Below are 20,113 nucleotides of genomic sequence, written 5' to 3'. Positions count from 1 at the left end.
AGATGTTAATAGACTCAAGTGTGTTTTTTTTGTATTGATACTTTAGATGATTTTGCCTGAAGAGGGCAGTATTTCACCAATGGACGGAAACTCTAAGAGTAAAATTATGGAGACCGCAGTGACTACACTATGGGGAAGGGCAATTATAGTAGACTACTTACTCAGCATCCCTGAACAGATAAACTTTTTGCTTGCTAACAATATCTGTTTGATTATAGTAGCATATTGTTAATATGTTATCTCTACTTATCTTTGCCCAGTGGGTAGTGTCAGGAAATAAAGGACTGCAAATGTATTTAAGAATATATCTATACTACACGAATATGTTTCTTAAATATAATGTTCTTGCATGGTTATCATAAAGTCACTAATTTTTACCAGCTTCAATCAGAATTCTTTTTTAGAAAAAGAGTGGTGTTTTTTCAGGAAAATCCCTGGTGAGTCACTTCAAGGTATAAGGTAACATCTGACTGCTTGGGTGTAAAGGAGACTAGCAGAGGATGGTCAAACATTCTACATAAGAAGAAAACAAAGGAATTGAGGGACATTGAGGAGACCTAGGAGTCGGAGAGAGTCTGGGGTCTGATTGGTTGAAATGATTTAAATTAAATCTCACTAAGAAAGGAGAGTTCTGTATTTTTAAATTATCACTATATAGTCTTGTGAGGTATCTCTCCTACCTGCTACGAATTTCCACAGAAATTCTATTATTTTCAATTGCCTTGTGGCTTGTCATTTAGGGTGAGTACAGACATCAATAGAAAAATCTTTTTCACATAGCAAACACAGGAGCAAATACGCTAATGAATTGTTGATATTCGGATGCAATTCTCTGTGACCACTGGTCATAATTATGCAAGTTACGTTCCAATATTGAAAGACCTTTCAGGTCCTAGAAATACCTAGGCCAGTTCCTATCTTTATTGAAGGTCACCTGCTAGGCTTTTGTGAGTTCTCAGATTTGCCTTTCGCAGTCTTCCACCTCTGTCTTTCCACTGAGCTGTCAGTCACACTTAGACCTCTAGCCGTTCTATTGGCTGTGTCCAGTGTTCTTCAGTGCACCGAAATTGCTGCTGTGAGTTGCGAAAATAGAAAGTGAAAGTTATTGAAAACCATGTCAAAGACTAGTAAAGAAGCTGTGATTGGGGTCAGAGATTGTTTGTGATTCTGTGAGTAACTTAAATAAACTTCAGCCTGTGGTCTCTCTTTTGGTTGCTCAGGTGGCCACTGTCCTCTCTTTTGCCGTTTCTCTGATACGTTCTGAACAATTGATATTACTAAGTAAATCAGAGAATATTCTATTTGAGGATATCTTGGGATGATGAAACATCACATAAAAAGCAGAGAAAAAAATTAGTTATGAAAAGCTAAGGAGGGAAGATGTCTAGAAGAAAGAAGATAATGAAAATTATTTACATGAATTAAAAATAAGTATTAATAGTGACATGTGCACTGGCATAAAATTTACTGTAGGTTAAAAGTATTTTTGAATGAACGTGTGAATATGATGAAAGAAGTATATCTAACGCAAGCTAATATATACAGGATTATTTAATGGGTGTTGAGAAATATTCTCTCCTGAAAAAATGAAGCTTTTGATTTTTTTTTTCTTAAGGATATCATTGCCAAAATGAATGTTAAGAAGGAGTAAATTCAGTAAAAGTGAGCAGAACAACACATTAACATAAAGTCTTAAAAATAGTTCTGTGTGTGGGAGAGAGGATGGTTGCTCTAAACTTCATTAAGCCAATTGTTGAGGAGACATCTGGAATCTGATACTAGGGGACGCCAAAGCAATAAATGTGCATAGTGATTTTGTGTTAAAATGCAGCAGTCTAAATAGGGTTTGTCTGAACCAAAGGCATTATTTAGTAATGCTGTTGAGTTGCCTCCCTGGGCCCCTGGGCCCCTGTCGGTGTTGGAGAAGGATGTGAGAGACAGGGAAAGAGTGAAGAACCCGGTCTCCGGGAGATCACAGAGGCAACTAAGTGATGGGCGACCAAGGCCTGCTCCCCAAACTGCGTCAGCCTTGATCGCACTTAGACAGGTGAGAAATTTGTTTTTTTCTTTCAGGAATATAAACTCGCCAAGGGTAGAAATCATGTATATTCTCTATCCTCATTAACTAAAATAATGGCTATTCAATTAAAAAAAATAAACTATTGAATTCATGGATAGTTTATTTGCCAAGAAATAAATTCTGTCAACTTTTTTTGGAAGCAAATGTCATTCAGAATTCTATGGAGTATGAATTTGAAGAAAAATTCTTGTGAAATATCAAAAGGTTGATGCAATATGCATAGTTTCATTCAATGAATGATGAGGTCCTATTTTTAAAAAGGTGAATGAGATCCAGCAACTGCCTTCTAGAATTGTAAAGTTCACTGGAGACAAGCTTTACATGAGTACCCTTGCTTTTTGTTTGTGAACTTTATACCCAATATTCCTTTAGGTAATATTAATTCATTTCTATTTATGGGAAATGAAGTCTTATATTCAATAATAGAGTGAACATAAAAGTATATGTATTAAAATATCACTTTACTCAACAAATTTGTACAGTTATCATGTGTCAGTTAAAATATTTTTTCTTGTAAAAAACACACATCCAAGGAAACTTTTGTAAACTTTTATTTTTACTTTTATATTATCGCCAAAGACCCCTCCACAATTACAGTTTGAGGCAACAACATGATGATATATGGAATCTATTTTTTAAAAGGTAAATCAAAGTCATGAAACTAGGTTTATTTAAAAACCTTACATTGATTTTGTAATCACAAAATCTTTTGTGATACCTCTGTCTCAATGACATGCTTTAGCCCTGGTACTATGCACCAAATGTCTCACCTTTAAGGTACTCATAAGTTGCAGTTCATGCATTATTGAATTCTTCTGTTTCATAAGCAATTACCAAGTGCCTACTAGAAGCCAGGAACTGTTCTGCACAATGGCGAGTCAATAAACAGAAAAGGCAGCAAAATTACACTCACAGAAATTCTTTTCTACTTCACTCTGAGCCTTACTTTTCTCCCTATACCATTTGCACAATCACTTTAGGTCAGCTCCATGTATTCCTGCACCTATGTAGCTTGTCCATAATGGTCAATTTCTTCCACCCAGAGTCATTTTTCTTATTCCCAGGGATATTTTCATGTTCCAATCCCCATTCCAACAATCATTCTATTTTTGAGACATTTCTCACCTTACCACATCAAGGCCCACACTCCAGGTAGCTAAGTATTGAGATATCATAAGAATCACAGTTATAATTTAATCATCCATGGATCTGTGTCCTTGATTTCATTTTTCATTCTTTTTTCCTCTCTCAAATCCTCCAGAAATGCTTGCATATGTCTTTTGTAATGCTTTCTCCACTGATGTACATTTTTTTGGTTGTTCTCAGATAGCTCAATGCCGCCCATATGTATACCCGACAAATAAGTATATTTGTTGAAAATAGCACCATTGTAATGAATCTTTAACATGAGAAATTAGGTAACAGTAATGCTATCAGAAAAACAAAATGCTCTTTAAGACATGCTAATCTAGGGCATGATGCTATAAATGGAATGAATAAAATCTGAGAGCACACTCCCAAATGCTTTTTTATTTATTATCCTGTTTATTTGGAAAAGATTTTAAAAGATTATAAAGATACACAGTTACAGTAGCCAACTTCAATGATGGCCCCAGTGACTCTCACCTATCCTTTAAATGAATCAGGTTGACCGATGAAACAAGTAGGAGATGAGGGATGTTATTACAGCATCTGCCTTTCTCTCTTGGGTCATTTACTCTGGGGAAAGTGACCTGCCAGGTCATGAGGACCCTCAAGCAGCCGTGAAGAGAGATCTATGTGGCAATGAGCAGAGTGATTCAAACAATAGCCAGCACCCACTTGTCGGGCACATGTGCAGGCCCCCTTAGACACAATCCTCCTGCCACAGTCACACCTGCAGATGACAGCAGACCTTCTCTAACACCATGAGCTTGAATCTCATGAGGGGTCCTGGGCAGAATCTCTCAGCTAAACCTCTCCCAAATTCCTTACCCACAAGAGATATCATATAACAAACATTGATTGTTTTAAACTGCTAAATTTTGAATAAATTTGTTATGCAGCACTAGTTAACTAATAGAACCACATTTACTAAAGAAATCACTGTAATTTTAAAAACTTTTTCTAGACTTCATGCCATCACATTACAGCATGAAAATATTATTGAAGTAAGAACAAAAGTGACTTTCTGACAGAATACAACTACTTTCTATGAGATTATAACCATGAAAACACTCCAGGGCGAGCTTGTTTAAATATATCTTGCTCTTGATCTTTTTTTAACAATGCTAGCAGTCAACAAAACAAGTCTTATTAGTGCAGCGTTATGAGAACTTGATCTTGGAAATTGTTTTACAGCTTTTGATTTAAAAATACTATGAATATTTAATTCAGGTGGTGATAAATTAAAATGTATCTCTTATTTTTACTATTCCCAACTTAATTTAACAAAGTATCTTCAAAATTTTAAAAATATGAACCATTAATATATGCATACAATTTATATGAAAACAAAGTGATACGTTTTGCTATTTTTTGACCTGTTATGCTTAATGTATTTTTTAAAACCTTTTTAAAATGCTAAGATGCATAGCCTTAAAAGGTAAGCATTAACCTTGTTCTAAATTAGAATGATAGGCTAAAGTAGTTCATTTCTTTCTCAGCCTTTTCACTGGAAAAGAAATGCAAAGAGAGATAACAATAATTCACCTATCTTTCTGGCAATTATATTCTATTATATCTAATATATCTAATGTATATCTAATATATATCTTTATTATTTCTATTGCATCTAATATATTTCTATTCTTTTCTATTTCAAATAAATAGTTAGCAGTGTTTTTCCAATATGTAGCTCACATGCAATATCAAGTCCACACTCTTCTCAAGGGATTTAATATACTCCTTATAAAAGGACTGTATTTTATGCCTTTTCTGAATGAATGTATTTTTAGAAGTTCTGAGCCTCAGAATTTCAGAAGTTTAGATGGTAACTAGAGGGAAATGTTAATCTCATCAAATAAAAAAGGAACGCAAACTAGGAGGCCTGACTTATGTATTTAACCTATTTTTTAGCATCAGAATTAAAAACTCTTATTAGGAAACTCATCTCTCGACAAGTATTAATATTAAGTGCTATGGTGTTTTAGGTTGTTAGGGAAAGATTAAATATATTCCATGGAAATAAATGGTTTGTAAGTCACCCTGATTACTAACCAAGAAAGGGATGGCAGAATAAGAGCATTGTTCTCCTCATCTAAGTCTCTTGATATTGAAGGACAATCTGAATCTTCTTGTAGTGAAAAGATATGCTCAACATGCTAGGTCCTCCTGTGGCAAAAATGACATCACGCTTTTTATATTTGATCATTTCCATATATTTTCCATATAACACTTAAATTATTTATTTTTTAACTACACTAGGGTTTAAATCAAATAGACTTGGTTTAACTTTTACCACCTACTCTACATTTCTTAATCATTCTTAGCCTTAGTCTTATATCTATAAACTGAAAATGACAATACCTAACATTATTTCTAGGAAATATGATTGTGATTATTTTACCTTGAGAAAAGAAAAAGTTAAAACCATATACAAAATATTTTGATGTAGAATGCATCACTCTGAATAAAGGAAGTGCAGATAACTGAAATGGGTCCTAACACCTAGCTTCTGGTGGGAGCAATATCTTATTTCTAGGAATATTCTCCTATACATAAAATAAATCAAGTTGCCATTGGCAATCATACACCTGCTTTTCTTGTCTTGAATAAATTGACTTTTCTCTTCTCTTGGGGAAATGTGAGGCAGCCTCTTCTGATGGTGGCACAGGATACACTTGGAAGGCTGGGGCCTGGTAACCTGGTGTGGCTGCAGTGCTGAATCACTTGCTCACAACATGTTAAAGTCCTAGGGAATCACCTTTAAAATAACAGCAGAAGATAGGCGCTAGTGTCAGCAATTCACAGTTTAATTCAGGTCCCTGAGTCTGTTGCCAGCTCAGATATTGCATGGAAAGAATCCAATCCATGAACATTCTTTCTTGCATCGAAGGGTGAGAGAAAGGCAGAGCTAGCTGGGAAGCTGGTTCTTTGGTTGTTTATTGAATTGCATCAGTCCTCCTCTTTCTCCTTGTCTGATTCTGAATGCTCAGTGCTGTGATCCATATGTGTAATTCCCATGCAGATCTCAGAAGCACATGGAGAACCAAAGTGTGCAAGATTGTGAAGGCTAAGGAAAGCATGCATGACACAAGACAAAATACTCAGTGCAACTGCTGGTACATGGTAAGTATCCAGAAAATCATATAGATTCCCTTGCTAATATTTCACTCATCTAGTTAACAAGATTTGTGTATTAGTCCATTTTCATGATGCTGATAAAGACACACCTAAGATTGGGCAACTTACAAAAGAAAGAGGTTTATTGGACTTACAGTTCCACGTGGCTGGGGAGGCCTCACAATCATGGCAAAATGTGAAAGGCACATCTCACATGGTGGCAGACAAGAGAAGAGAGCTTGTGCAGGGAAACTCCCCTTTTTCAGAGGGAGATTTTTGTCTCAAAAAAAGAAGAACAAGGAGGAGGAGGAAGAGGAGGATGAGGAGGAGGAGGAGCTGCTACAGAGGCAAGGAAGAGAACAAAAAGGATTTGAAGAAACAAAACAGGAATTCCAAGTAATAAATTCAAGAGAATAGAGTGTAAAATGAAGGAGGCCTTGGTAGAAACTGCCCACTCTTGTAGAGAGAGCTAAATTAGTATAGACGTGCAGAGGCTAACACTGTATTTGGTGATCTAGACAGCATTTGAGAACTTAGAACCATAATCTTATCATTGACTGAAAAGTAAGTAAGAAATAAGGCAATAAAGACACATTTATACAACTCAAGAAGTTTAGCTATGAGAAGATTAGAGAAAAACAGAGACTGAAAGAAGATAATGGTCGTTTTTGTTTTGATTCACTTTGTATTGTTCTGAGAATGCAATACTGTTATCATCGCATAAACAATTGGAGCTACAATAAATAAAATAATTTAAGTTAGTAAATGTGTTGAAAGTGAGACTTCTTTATAATTAACAATTTTATTATGCACAAAACACTGACAAATTATAAAACAAGCAGAATTATGAGATGAGTGTGATTAAAGCTCAACATTTTAATGTCACATAAAATCTAAAATGTTTTCAATAGAAGTTAAATATTCCAATCTAACTCCATTATTCAAATTGACTTTAATGGATCACGGCATATGCTGATTATTTTCTCCACTTTCAGCCAATTATGAGAATGTTAAATAAAATACAGTAGAAACTAACTCCTTAAGAAGGGAAGCTTTGTCTAACCTGTAATATATAGGTTAACAATCCGTGTTTAGCTGAAATATAAACACTGGATTGGGTGTTGGAAAAAATAAAACTTTCTGAACTAGCTTCTACCAGGCTAGAATTTTTTAGACTGCTAACTTATCAAGTGATAAAACTAAAAACCAATAACACTTTGAAAGCATACTCAGTCTTTTGGATGAAGTGTGTCACACTTGTTCATGTCAGTAAGCACTCATGTTAAATTAAGCTGGGAAGTTTGTTTTATCACTGTGACCTATAATTGCCAAATTTATCAAAGTTCAATATTCGCTGTGCATTAGCTTAAATAGTTGTCTCCCATTAGTTATTAAATACTTACTCCTTCATTGCACATTTAGTAATAATCACCGTCCTGGTACTTAAAATAATTTCATGGTGGCACTAAATTAGTTCACTTTGTATGTTATCTTCCATGATCCTAATTCTTCCAAAATGCTGTCTACAGAATTAGATATTGTAACTATAAAGTAAAGCTAGTAGTTAATGATTTCTAATATTAAAATTATTTGAGTCAATTCAAATGAGAATTCTGAGTATAATGAAGGTGAAAATTAGTGGCTGATATTAAAATGAATAATTTAATAAATGATACTAGAAAAACTATGTATCTGACATTCATAAAAATGAAGACTCTTGCTTAATTTTTTTACATCAAAGTGATTTCCAGATGGATCAAAACTTTATATTTTATTTATTTATTTATTTATTTATTTATTTATTATACATTAAGTTCTGGGGTACATGTGCAGATCATGCAGATTTGTTACATAGGTATATATGTGCCATGGTGTGGTTTGCTGCATCCATCACCCTGTCATCTACATTAGGTATTTCTTCTAATACTATCCCTAGCCAATCCCCCCACCCCATGCTATTTCTCCCCTAGCTCCCCAACTCTCAGGCCCTGGTTCTCATTGTTCAGCAGCCACCTGTGATGAGAACATGTGGTGTTTGGTTTTCTGTTCAGTGTCAGTTTGCTGAGAATGATGGTTTCCAACTTCACCCATGTCCCTGCAAAGGACATGGACTCATCATTTTTTATGGCTGCTTAGTACTCCATGGTGTATATGTGACACATTTTCTTTATCAAGTCTATCATTGATGGGCAATTTGGGTTGGTTCCAAGTCTTTGCTATTGTGAACAATGCCACAATAAACAAACATGTGCATGTGTCTTTATAATAGAATGATTTATAATCCTTAGGGTATATACCCAGTAATGGGATTGCTGGGTCAAATAGTATTTCTATTTCTAGATCCTTGAGGAATCACCACACTGTCTTCCACAATGGTTGAATTAATTTACACTCCCACCAACAGTGTAAAAGCTTTCCTTTTTCTCTGAATCTTCTCCAGCATCTGTTGTCTCCTGATTTTTTTTAATGATCGCCATTCTAACTGGTGTGAGGGGGTATCTCAATGTGGTTTTGATTTACATTTCTCTAATGACCAGTGATGATGAGCTTTCCTTCATATATTTGTTGGTAGCATAAATGTCTTCTTTTGAAAATTGTCTGTTCATATCCTTTGCCTAATTTTTGATGGGGTTGTTTGTTTTTTTCTTGTAGATTTAAGCAACCACTCATATATTTTCTGTCTCTACAGATTAACCAAACTTAGATATTTCCGATAAACATAATAATACAAAAGGCATTTTTCTGTGTGTGAGGAGCTTATTTTATTTAGTGTAATGTTTTCAAAATTTATAACTTTGTAGCATGTCCCTGTATTTCTTGGTGTACATTTGAGTTGTTTCTGCATCTTGCATATTATAAGAATGTTTTTAAAAACAGTCATGTATAAAGATTTTGTGTGTAGACAACATATGTGTTGTGGTTTGAACATGCCTCCCAAAGATCATGTGTTGTGAACTTGGTCCCCAATGCAACAGTATTGAAAAGTGGGAACTTATATTTTTATTTTATTTTATTTTATTTTGAGATGGAGTCTTGCTTTTGTTGCCCAGGTTGGAGTGTGCAGTGGTGCAGTCTTGGTTCACTGCAACCTCCACCTCCCTGGTTCAAGCAATTCTCCCACCTCAGCCTCCTCAGTAGCTGGGATTACAGTAACCCCCTACTACGCCTGGCTAATTTTTGTACTTTTAGTAGAGACAAGGTTTCGCCATGTTGGCCAGGCAGGAGAAGTGGGAATTTTAAGAGGTGGTTAGAACATGAGAACTCTGACCTAATGAATGGATTAATGTCATTTTTTGCAGGAGTGGGTTTATTGTCAGAAGAATGTTTCCTGTAAAAGCAAATTTGGCCCCCTCTTGGTCGTTCTCACACTTCTTGCCTTCCACATTCTGCCATGGAATGACACAGCAAAAAGGCCTTCACCAGATGACAGCTCCAATAATCTTGGATTTTCAGCCTCCAGAACTGTATACAATGTATCTTTTTTGTTTGTTCGTTTTAAATAAATTCTCTAGTCAATTTTCATTTCTCTTGGGTATATACCTAGGAATAGAATTGCTAGGACATATGTTAACTTTGTGTTTAATCATTTGAGGGACGGACAGACTGTTTCTCAAAAGGGATGAACTATCTCACTTTCCCACCAGTAGTACATAAAAATTTCAACATATCAATATCCTCACCAACATTTGTTAATTATGTGACTTTTTAATGATAACCATACTAGTGAAATGGTACCTTGTGGTTTTGATTTATATCTACCTGAAAACTAATGATGTTGAAAATTTTTTCACATGCTTTTTGGCCACTTCTGTATTATTCTGATAGAAATGAAAACAGAGATAATTTTTCCATTTTTAAATTGGGGTTTATATTTATTATAGAGTTGTAAGAGCTCTTTACATATTCTGGAGGGGTGATTTGCAAATATTTACTCCCAATTTATAGGTTACCTTTTCCCTTTCTTGATGGTGTTCTTTGAGGCATAAATTTTTTTTTAATTACCAATTATAGTTTATCGACTTTTTCTTTTGCTGCTTGTGTGTTTGGTGCCCTAAGAATCAAATGCCAAATCCAAGATCATGCCTATTTACCTCTAAGTTTCTTCTAAGAGTTTTATATTTTAGTTCTTACATTTAAGTCTTTTATCTATTTTGAATTAAAATTATTGTATACTGTATGAGATAAAGATCCACTTTCATTCTATTGCATTAGAAATTAGACAAGAAAATGTTATCTGTGAACAAAGGTAGTTTTACCTCATTTTCAATCTGGATGATTTTTCCTTCTCTTCCCTATCTAATTTCCTTTACTAGGAACTTTCACATAATGTTGAATAGAAATGGTAAATATGAATATCCTTGTCTTGTTCTTAACTTTAGTGAAAAATTATTGCCTTCATAATTAAATATGATATTAGCTATATTTTTTGTAGATGCTTTACAATCAAGTTGAGATTGTTCCCTTATATTCCTTGTTTTCTGAGTATTTTTATATTCAAATGGTGTTGGATTCTGTCAGATGCCATTTCTGCATCTATTGAGATGATCATGTGTTTTCTGTGTTTTATTCTCTTGATATAATGTAGTCTATTAGCTATTTTTAGATATTAAACCAATTTTGCACTCCTGGGAGAAATTCCAGTTGGTCATGGTGTACAATTCCTTTTATATTTTACTTGGTTCAATTTGCTTATATTTTTTGAGAATTTTTGAATCTATGTACTAAATATTGGTTTGTAGTTTTCCTATCTTGTGATGTCTTTGTTGGGTTTTAGAATCAGGATAACATTCCTCTCACAAAATGACTTTGGAAGTGTTTCTCTTCTATTCTTTGGGAAATATTTGAAGAATTTATATTAATTTTTGAAAGAATTTAGTGCTAGCAGCTTAGCAGCTTTTCTTTTTTTTGGAGCAATTTGAATGTTATCTCATTGCCTTATGGCCTCCATTGTTTCTTTTAAGGAGTCAGTTGTCAATGTTATTGGGGTTCCTTAGTAAGTGACAAACCATTCTCTCTTGCTGCTTACAAGTTTTTCTCCTTGTCTTTGAATATCAGCATTTTTACTATGACGTTTCTGTTTGTGAATATCTTTGTGTTTATCTTACATAGAACTTATTGAGCTTCTGAGAAGTGTAGGTGGTCTTTTTTAGTACATTTCAGTCATTATTATTTCAAATAATTTTTGCTGTACTTTTACCTCTGTCATCTCATTCTGGTACTACAATGACAGGTGTGCTGGTGTGCCTAGTGACAGCTCACATGTCTCCGAGGCCCTGCTAATTTTTCTTCATTTCTTTTTCTCACGTTTTTTGATTGCATAATCTCTATCAATATATCTTCAAATTCACGAATTCTTTCTTCTTCCAGTTTACATCTACTTTTGAATCACTCTAATGAATCTTTAATTTAGTTACTATTCTTTTCTACTCTAGAATTTTCATTCGGGTCTTTTCATAATTCTGCCTCTTTACTGCTGTTCTCTGATGTGACATTGTCATCATACCTTTCTTCACCTCTTTAGCCAAATATTGCTTTCATATTTTGAACGCATTTATCATGACTATTTTGAAGGCTTTGACTTTTAAATCATCAGATTGCTCTCATAAGCAATTTCTGTTGTAACAACCATTCTTTTCTGATTTTTTTTTCATGTTTCACATGTTCTCACTCATAGGCGGGTGTTGAACAATGAGAACACATGGACACAGGGAAGGGAGCACTACACACTGGGGTCTGTTGGGGGGAAATACGGGAGGGGACAGCGAGGGGTGGGGAGTGGGGGAGAGATATCATGGGGAGAAATGCCAGATATAGGGGAGGAAAGGGAGGAAGGCAGCAAATCACACTGCTATGTGTGTACCTATGCAACAATCTTGCATATTCTTCACATGTATCCCAAAACCTAAAATACAATTAAAAAAAAAATAAGTAAATAAAAAAATGATAATAAAAATTAAAAACCATACATTTTAGATTATATATTTGTTATGGTTTGGCTATGTCCCTACCCAAATCTCACCTTGAATTATAACAGTCCTCATGTGTCCAGGGCAGAGCTGGGTAGAGATAATTGAATCATGGGGTCAGTTTCCCCCATACTGTTCTCTTGGTACTGAATAAGTCTCATGAGATCTGATGGTTTTATAAATGTGAGTTCCCTTGCACACTCTCTTGCCTGCCTCCATGTAAGATGTGACTTTGTTCCTCATTTGCCTTCTGCCATGATTGTGAGGCCTCCTCAGCCATGTGGAACTGTGAGTCAAATAAACCTCTTTTTTTTACAAATTACCCAGTCTTGGATATGTCTTTATTAGCAGCATATGGACTAATACAATATTGTAGCCCCTATGGATACTACCCTGCCTCCCCCAACCTCCTGTATGTGCTATAGATATTTACTGTTTTATTTGTTTACTATATTATTTTATTTTAATTCATTCCATTTTCTGTCAGGTTAAGCCTCTAGTGTTGCTGCTGAGGAGGCACAGCCCTGGCTATGCCTACAGTGACCATGGAATGACAGTCACCATGGATGAGCGACAGTGACCCTAGAATCAGGTTTGGCATGATTCTCTATTTCTCTAAACACACATAACTTGGAAGTTCCACTAATTGCTGTTTTATCTCTTGTTATCAACAATGTCTTGAGGCATACATTGCTCAAAAGACTAAAACTGTCCATTTTATGCTCCTTAAAAGCAGTAGTTACTGAGGTTTCTGTTTGAGATTTGTTCTGACCTCAATCAGTCTTTTCTCTGCTGTCTTGTTCTCATGCAAACTAAGTCTCTAGTTTAGCTTACTTGTACAAAGACTCTACCAGTCTTCTCCATATTGCCTTTCACTCTAACCACTATTGTTTTTGAAAGGAGCTTAGACTTGAACTTCCCCATACTCTGTTGCAAATAAAGTAAATATTTGTAAAAGGATTAGGCAGTCTCTGTTTTATGGCCTAATTTTGCCCTAGGCATTGTCTGTGAGCAGCTGGAGTTGGCTCTGGAGCTGGAATTGGGGCAAAGGTGCACTTCTAACTAAATGATGTCACTTCTTTAGAAGCAAAGTGTTAAGTAAAGGGTGTGCAGTAATCTCATGTTTCTTATGCTTGCTTCTCCTGGCATAGAACCAGTGTCTCACAAGCAGGAGGAAGGGCAGTTGGGGCTCCAGGGTTTTCAATAGCACCATGCCCAAGGTATAGTCTCTGTCTCACAGGTGGGGGCTGGATAAAAAAAGAGAGCCCCACCAGTCAGCTGCACCTGGACCTCAGGAACTTAACCTCAGGAACAAGTACCTAGGGAAGGATGAGAAATGCTGATATTCTGCACGGCCCAGAAAGGCAGCTCTCCTTCTGGGTACTGGCAGGAGAGGGAGCCCCATGTTCCTGCGTGTTGAAGTCTGGAGTGAGATTTTCATCGTGCTGAGTTGGGAAAGGGAAGAGATGAAACAGATCTGGATTCAGATACCACAAACTCCCGCTGTTCTTATTGAATTTTAGTTGATTTTCTTGAGTAAATGTTTTTCATTTGCTATATATTCATGGTGCCATTTCCAGAGACTGTTAATGTTTGTTTTTTGATAATTTTCTTTAGTATCACTGTGAAATGAATCCATAGAGCTCTTTATGCTGTCATGCTGAAGTCTAATAGTGCAAAGGAACACTTTATATCATCCAGTGTCCAATTCAAATGAAAATACTATAGAAAATGCAAACTCAAATGGTTGGGTTTTGATTATATTTGAGGAATTATAACATTAAATTAACTATAAAGGAGGTAAAATTAAGAAGCAGAATGAATTCTTTTGTAATTATTAATTCTATTTGAAATTCATTTTTAATCCATTACCTTCTTTTATTTTAAAGACAGCCAATAAGTAGATAATGAATAAAAATGGTCTGAAATCCAGTATAATAGATTTCACAAAATCCATGTATTACTTGTAAGTTCTTCAAGTCTTCATTGAGATTCAATTTATTTTAAATTTATACACAACTCTATCTAGATATCTGGTTTTAAAAAGCCAATTAAAGCAGATTAAAAGCAGGAATTATGATGTTGAATAAGTCTTACTGCTACAGAATTTTAAAGCACAGCAAAATAGACTCTTTAGTATAAGGAAAAACGTCTGATTCATACAGTAATTTGTTAATAGTAATTTGTTATTGTTATTGTTTGCCATTACTTTCAGTGGCAAAAACCACAATAACTTTTGCACCAGCCTAATAATAATGATTGTCTTGATAGAAAAGTGATTAAAATATAATTCGTGCATTTCTTTAGAAGACAATTATATATACATATATATATATACACACATATGATATAGCTTTTAGAGACTTTGTGGAAAATCAACTAAAAAATTCTGATGCTTTATAGAGGTTACATTTCAGCTCTGCAGAAAATTGGAATATCTAGAGCAACATATTCCTCAAATATTCCAGTAAGCTGGACATTAATAAATTATTTTTACATTTTTATTGCCCACCTAGTAGCTCTAAAATGGATATATTGGAAAAGAGATTGCAGTAACACATCCAGTTCTAGAAATTTTGTTTGTGTATCTCATTTAGAACAATTAAATAGAATGGAGGATTTAGCAGTTTCCTGAAACAAAACAATTACCACAAAACTTATGAAAACGATTAAAGTCCCTTTCTCTTTCAAAAAACCAAATTCATCAACAGAGTTGTAGTACTATGGAAACATGGATATATGAAACTGAAATAGACAGAGGGTGTATGATGATCACATATTCAATTTGGCATTTTGGCACACTCTACCCTTAGAGGCTATCCAAGCATCCCAAGCACCAGACTGGTACCACAAAGTCCATTTGGGTTACTGATAGAGAGTCCTCTCTGTGTCTACTTACTTTTATTGTAAACAGTCATAGGGAGGGAGGCCATATGGTTTCTCAGTGTGCAACAGATTAGGAAATAAATCAGAAGGCTCTTTTGGGAAGTGTGCACACAGGCAGCAGCATCAAGTGACAGGTGCTTTAAGGGAAGACAGAGAAATGAATATAAATTGGCATAACTCAAAAAGCATAGAAATTTTGGACCACATGGGAAAGAACCATATAAGATTACATACCCCACAGCCCCTGAGAGAAGCTCCTGTTTTATTACACTATTATAAAAACTAATGTTCTTCATATGACTAAGAAAAGTTGAATTATATTCAGTATTCTCCAGGAAGAATGAGAAAATACATGTTAGCTGAGGTTTATTTCCAAGTACATTAAAATAAATTGAATAATCAAATAGATTTTCCAAGGTTGCCTGAAAAATTCACATATATAAATGAATTGCCTGTGAATTATATCAAGTAAATTAATTGTTTCCACATTTTGGGTATTGCTTTTGTGTTTTTTTCCCAAATCTATTTCAGCTTCATTTTTGAATACAAATATTAATTCCGTCAACGTGTTCTTAAAAATAGAAGTGGAAGAGTAAATCAATCTTTATGTTTTACTAAAAACATTAATAAATAAGTGGCACTTTGGTGTTTACAAATATAAACCTGCTTTACTTAATATGACTATGACTCTACAGAGAAGCCCAAGATTTGAAAATACTGCTTATAAACATGTATTGGATTGACACATAACTTGCAACTAGATTTTTTAATGTTGCACTCTTAATTATTGGTTTGCATATTTATTATAATCTGACAATGAATTTTCTTCTTATTGGTTTATAAATAATCATTTATCATTTAATCTATGCAACCTTAGATTTTATAAAATATGCCTTAGATAAACTGTGAGTTTTTACTACAGAATGAAGGAAAATCTCTAGCATGGAAGAGAAAGTCTAGAAAAACAAAGAGGAGAAAAAACTAATAAAAGATAGAAATTATGTCTGACAAGAAAAAAACTACAAAACTGAGAGTTAAGAGAAAACGTTTCATTAATGTGAGCAGAAATAGAAAGGAAAGGCAATAAGGAATATCTTACACATGCATGCTGTATTCTAAAGTTTAGTGGTTAGTTTGAAAGTTCACATAAAAAATAATTTGCACAAGTTGGGGCACATGTTCTCAGGACTTCTTAAGACTGTGCTCTGGGCCATCATTAGTCATATTGGCTCATAATAATCCTCTTTGAATATTTTACGGAGTTTAGCCTTTTTCATCAACATTAATTGACACCCAACATGGGGCCTCAGGACCCTCCCAAAGCAGTTTCAATAATGACTAGTTTTGTCTAATATCTCAGTATTCATAAGTAACCTAGGTAAGCTATTTTAAAAAATAAATTAGGTAAATGTAATGGGATAAATGTTTATAAATGAACTTATCATGTAATTTTAAATCTTATTTTTAAATTAAATAACATGTTCATTACATGTCTGGATCATTTATAATTTAAAAATATATTATAGAAAACATTTTTTCTAAAAAAAATACGACGTGGTTCTCATCTATAAATTACTGCTGTGAAGGACAATGCAAGATTTCCTACTTCCTAGGTTTTTGCAAAAATTTAAAGTTGTCATTGGTAAACTGAGTTCTTTCTCCGCTTTATATCAGTCTCAAAGCAAAAACATTCCATTGGAAAAAAGTAAACAGTTATTATTAATTGGCAAGAAATGGAGAAGGAGAGGCTCTCACTCTAAGTGCCTCTTATCCCTGAACAATAGAAAGCATAGAGTTTTTATGGACTAGGTACAGGGACTAGGTATGTGCAGGGTGGGATTCCAGACACTCAGAGTCAATTCATAAGCATACAACTTCATAGAACCAAGTACAAAAAAAAATGGCAAATATTTTCCCTTAGGAGAGGATATTTTAGCATTATAATATGTTAATGACTAAAGGTAGCCAGGGGTCTTATCTCCCTCTGGTATCTGGTGATGGATCAAGAAACTTTGATGCCAGCCTGGGTAGCCTGGCTCCTGTAAGCAGCTGTGCCTACAAATAAAGAGACTAAAGGAAAACAGTAAGAAAGGAAACTTTCCCAATTATTTTATCAGGGCTGCCCTGGTTACAAGGTTACTAAGAATAAAAATTCTAGTTAATACATAATTCTGTATATGAAGTGTGCTAAAGTAAGATGTGTTCTGATGAAACAAGAAAAAATAAGAAAGACATAAAAAGGTGTTCTGATTAAAAGGAAAATAATTTTCGTCTATTTCAAAGGTTATTTAAAGATGTTTTATGAAACATGGTAAAAAGGACTCAGTAAACAAGAGAGAGATGTGAAGAAAGTTACAGATATGAAGAGGTATTTTTATTAAGTAATGTTAAAAGGAGAATACTTTTGTATGAGAAAGAATCTTGTATGATAAATTTTGTCCTAAAATAAAATGATAGGTTATTTAAGAAAGGGAAATTTAAGAAAAAACAGAAAGTGCATGCATACTGTAAATGGTCTGTGTAAGTTGGAATAAGGTTTATAAAAAGAGAATTTATGAAGGAAATTTTGTATGTGATTGGCTATCATGAAAAGAAATTATTTATAATAGCCTTCAAGAGAGAACTTTGATATTAAAATACAGTAATACAAAACTAAAGACTTGGTTAGAACAACAAGGTTTTCTTAAAATATTGATTTGCTATTAATGAAATTGTGTTTTTAATTTTCAACTCTATAACCTGCTTCTTTTTTGAAATTTTTCAGATTGATATCTGATATGGTTTGGCTGTGTCCCCACTGGAGTCTTATCTTAAATTTTACTCCCATAATTCCCATGTGTTGTGGGAGGGACCCAGTGGGAGATAATTGAATTATAGCGGCAGTTTCCCCCATACTGTTCTCATGGTAGTGAATAAATCTCATGAGATATCATCGGGTGGGATAATCCTTATCTGTTCCTCCATTGGAGGACAGATAAAACATGATGATTGGAGATGCATGAAATGTAAAAAATAAAAAAGTAGTAAATCTCATGAGATCTCATTGTTTTAAAAGGGGTTTCCCTTTTGCTTGGTTTCCAATCTCTTTTTGCCCCGCTGTGTAAGAGACATGCCTTTCCCTTTCCACCATGACTGTGAGCTTCCCCCTACCCACGTGAAGCTGTGAGTCTATTAATCCTCTTTCTCTTTATAAATTGCCCAGTCTCTGGTATGTCTGTATCAGCAGTGTGAAAATGGACTGATACAGTATCTCAGAAGTTTAACTTCTGCTGTACCCTTCTGTTTTCAGCTTTTTCTCCCTTTGAGAAGGCTTGGGAGAGTAACTGTCCTTCAACTTTTGCTGGCTCCTGTAACTTCTTTTCCAGTTCTAAATCTGTTCTTGTAGCCTATTACTGAAATGTTTCATCCTGAAGATTTTAAGAAGGTGATATTTTCCTCTAATATAACTTAATTCTGTATTTTTGGATTTTGTTAATATGTTTAGGGGTCAGGAGCCCTCTGAAGGTTCCCTGAAAAATCAACTCACAAAAGACAGATTGATAGAAAATAAAACATGCAGACTTGTTTGGTGTGTATACATGAGAGTTTTCAAAATAAAGAATTAAGATAAAGGGGAAATTACCCGTTTTAATACTTAGGTTCAACAAAATATGCACACCATGTAAAAATATAATTTAACAAAAGGGTTTTGTTACGATTTGGATGCTTGTCTCTTCCAAATCTCGTGTTGAAATGTGATTCCTTATGTCAGAGGTGGAGCCTGGTGGAAGGTAATTGGACCATGGGGGTGGACCTCTTGTGAATGGTTTACCCCATCCCATCGGTGATAAGTAATTTCTTGCTCAGGTAGTTCACATGAGATCTGGTTGTTTAAAAGCGCATGGCACCGTCCTCCTTGCTCCCTTGTTCCTACTCTCACCCTGTGTTGTGCCTACTCCCACTTGGCTTTCCACCACCTTTGTAAGCTTCCTGAGGCATCGTCAGAAGCCAAGCAGATATTGGTGGATGCTTGTACCACCTGCAGAACCATGAGCCAAGTATATATCTTTACATTACAGTTGACCCAACCTTCAGGTATATCTTTATCATCACACAATAATGTCCTAGTACAGAGAACTTAATGCTAGCAGACTGTGGGAGATTAAGAAAGGTCCATCTGTCTAGATTCTTCTTAACTTCCCTTAGCATGCATTTCCTTCCTTCTGGGTGTGCAGCTCTTACATCTTAACCTACAATCCAAAAAGGAAGGTCAGATCATTTCTTTATGACCAATTCTTACACAGAAAGGTGGAGGAAACATTAGTATAATATTTTCAGGCTTTATGGCTGGCTTTGAAGAAATGAATTCTGGTTTCTAGGACCTGTGCTGCAGAAGGGAGATTCTAGTTTCTGTGTCCTGCCTTGAGGGAAAATGAGACTGAGAGACAGGAGGACAGGAGAAGGCCAAAGAAAAACTATTATTTCTGAGGCTGCCTCTGAGGTTTTTATTTTGGACTATGGTTTTCTCAGCCCCAACGTATGTCGAATGTGTTCAATATGACCAGTCGACTTCCCATAATGTTGCCAAGAGTCATATTCCCCTGATCAAGGCCACTGAAGTGTAATGCTCACTCATGACTCTGGACACACTATTTCTGTGTCTAATTCAGGATCTCTTTTCATTAGGTTTCACTTTCAGGTAACTCGAATGTGCTTCCTGTAAGACAAGCAGTCACACTACAGAAGGCTTGATTATAGCCCAAGAAACAAAGATTTTATGGCAATTCCTGTGCTATTTCTGTAAGTTTTTTTTTTCCTGATTACTTAGGAAATCTAAATTATAAGAACCTTAAGGTTTTTACATTCATGTAACTTTGTATATTGCTTTTTTTTTCTTTTTTTGAGACAGTCTCACTGTCACCCAGGCTAGAGTGCAGTG

General features: G+C 34.9%; 1 long non-coding RNA gene and 1 pseudogene across 1 annotated transcript; both read left to right on the top strand.

The window, feature by feature from the left end:
• The first annotated feature begins 1,796 nt into the window (after nt 1–1,796).
• Nucleotides 1,797–12,899, top strand: LOC105711137 (uncharacterized). Its single transcript, XR_001105963.2, has 3 exons — nt 1,797–2,047; nt 6,249–6,349; nt 12,797–12,899. It is a non-coding gene; the product is annotated as an uncharacterized LOC105711137 (long non-coding RNA).
• A 5,225-nt stretch (nt 12,900–18,124) lies between these two features.
• On the top strand, nt 18,125–18,277 carry LOC135277647 (U8 small nucleolar RNA; annotated as a pseudogene).
• Nucleotides 18,278–20,113: the final 1,836 nt, after the last annotated feature.

This window comes from Aotus nancymaae, unplaced genomic scaffold (assembly GCF_030222135.1).
Source record: "Aotus nancymaae isolate 86718 unplaced genomic scaffold, 86718_ANA_hifiasm-v0.15.2.pri h1tg000032l_0, whole genome shotgun sequence".
NCBI classification, from domain to species: domain Eukaryota; kingdom Metazoa; phylum Chordata; class Mammalia; order Primates; family Aotidae; genus Aotus; species Aotus nancymaae.
This window is presented reverse-complemented; position numbering and strand designations above follow the sequence as displayed.